At 33.3% G+C, this 2,357-nt stretch overlaps 1 protein-coding gene across 1 annotated transcript in view; it reads right to left on the reverse strand.

The window, feature by feature from the left end:
• Positions 1-2,019, reverse strand: part of LOC108689000 (limbic system-associated membrane protein-like) — a 93,691-nt gene extending 91,672 nt beyond the window's left edge. The window contains exon 1 of the mRNA XM_018195581.1: positions 1,953-2,019. The gene's annotated coding sequence lies outside the window, so the exon portion shown is untranslated. The remainder of the gene's footprint in view (positions 1-1,952) is intronic.
• Between the last annotated feature and the right edge of the window lie 338 nt (positions 2,020-2,357).

The following is a 2,357-nucleotide window of genomic DNA, read 5'->3' on the forward strand; positions in this document are numbered from 1 at the left end:
TTGAATTTGCAAACGTAAAATACATTCATGCTGATGGAAGATTTATAAAAGGCGTTATAAAAAAAATTATATAATATTATGCGCTTAAGAATAAAAGTATGTAACACTCAGTATAATATAATCAACTGAAGTTATATTACCGGCTTGAATATTTTATCACGTTTCTCTGTGCATAGCTAATATTATTTCAGTAGCACAAAGTCCGTAGGCAAACTCGAAACGAAACTCTAAAGCTAAACTCGAGGATCTAAATTCGGTTCGATGGGATAATCGATTAGCTTTGAGCATTTTTATTGCGCAAAGCGTCCGAGAGCCGCCATCCAATAAAATTCCTTCCGCAAAAGATATAAGTTAGGAGAACGCATTGCATATTCAGCGTATACAGTCGATTGCATATTCGCCACCGAAATTCGCACGGCGTCGCCTGATAAATTGTATTACGTTTTTCGTCTCGAGTGCAAATCGAAGTTCCCGTTACCGTCTCCTGCGCCGTTCGCTCGTCATTGCGTGGAAATGGCGTAAAATTCAATTAGAAGATCAAGCAAAAATTTCCTATTATTGTATTTCCGCAAGTAAATATTATTGCTCTTCATTCGCGATAACGTAGTAATACATATTTCAATCCATCAGCTGGGGTTTGTCCATGTCGCGAGTGCATATGCCGTTGTATTAAGAGTTATTATTATTCCAAAATGCTACCGAAATTGTTACTATTATTATTGTGCCCTTTTAACCACACGCATCATTAATCCTTCATACGAATACGCGTATACGCTTCTCATTGTACGATTATTAGTACGATGTTTGGCACAGCGTCAATTGCGTTTCCTACGTTTATTATTGGCCACCGAATACTGAATGCATTCAGCTGTAAAATATATCTATTCACACAGGAACAATATATTTGCAAGATTTTCAACAAGATTTATAAAATTAGTTAAGTAAAATTAAAATTATACTAAATTCAATAAAATTTATTTCATTATTAGAGAAATGATATTAAATCGTAAGAAGAATACTAATAACGTAATTACATGGAGAAAAATTTTTAATTGAAAATAGACGAATCAGAAGATTTTGATCATATCAATCGCAATTTTAGTTAACTCAAATTAGAATTATAATAGATTCATCCAGAAAATTCTAATTTGTCCATTTTCAACCTGAATTCCAATTAATGCAGACTGTTTTTGTAGAAAGAATTGAAAAAATTTGAAATCCATGATATTAATTCATGATAAATATTGAACACATTGTCTAAAGTTTTAATATTGCGACAGACATTAAAATGTTACTTTAATATATAAAGAATAATTAAGAATCGAATCTTCTAATATATATTGTTTATTTAATTCAGCAAACTTTTTTATTTTTTTCGCTTTAATCCGTTTCTATTTCCAATTCTTTCTATTTATTTCTCTTTACGTAAAGGAAAATTTTATCAATAAAAGCACATAAATATAATATAGTGATATTGTTTATGGATATAAAGGATAATTAAGAATCGACTCTTCTGATATGTTTATTTAGGAATTTAATTTAGAAACTTTTTTTTTTATCCGTTTTCATTTCGATTTTCTATTTATTTCTTTCTACAAAAAAAAACTTTAGCAATATAACAATAAAGAATAATTAAGAATCGACTTTTCTGATGTTTATTTGGGAATTTAAATTAGAAAAATTTTTAATTTATTTTTACTTTAATCCATGTTTCATATTCAATCGATTTTCTGTTTATTTCTCTACAAAAAAGGAAACTTTAATAATAAAAGCATAAGTATAATTTGATGCTATTGTTTATGAATAAAAAGTTTTTCGTTTTAATAGTTATGAAAATAAGATGATGAAAATAAGACACGCCTTTTCGAAACATCTCGTATTTTCACTTCACAGGAAATTCAGTAATACACCCGTGCACCGTGACATAAAAAGAACAGATGAATTTCACTTACGGTTCTCGGAACTACACTTTTCGGACGTGGCGAGTTGACTGGAGGACGGGATCGCGTTTCTGCACCGTGTATTCGTGTAGACACGCATCCAAATCGCCGCTGGGAAATGCACTGTGATTCTCTTCGAGTCGAATTCGAGTCGAAACGAATTCGAGCCGTAATACCAGCCGTTCCACGCGCACTTTTGCGCGCCGTTTACCGCAATGACGATGACACGCACGCAGTGCAGTCACTTCTGGTCCAGATCCGCCGCAGCTGGTACCACGAACCTCACGATAGATCGCTCTTCGTCGAGGACGTGGCGCTTATCATGAAAAGTGGTCCCAAGGATAAACGCGCACCCGCGCCCACATTCCGTTTATTCCGTCATCACACCGCGAGTGTCGTTGTATTAAGAGTTATTAT

The sequence above is a fragment of the Atta colombica genome, unplaced genomic scaffold, assembly GCF_001594045.1.
Source record: "Atta colombica isolate Treedump-2 unplaced genomic scaffold, Acol1.0 scaffold252, whole genome shotgun sequence".
Lineage (NCBI taxonomy): Eukaryota > Metazoa > Arthropoda > Insecta > Hymenoptera > Formicidae > Atta > Atta colombica.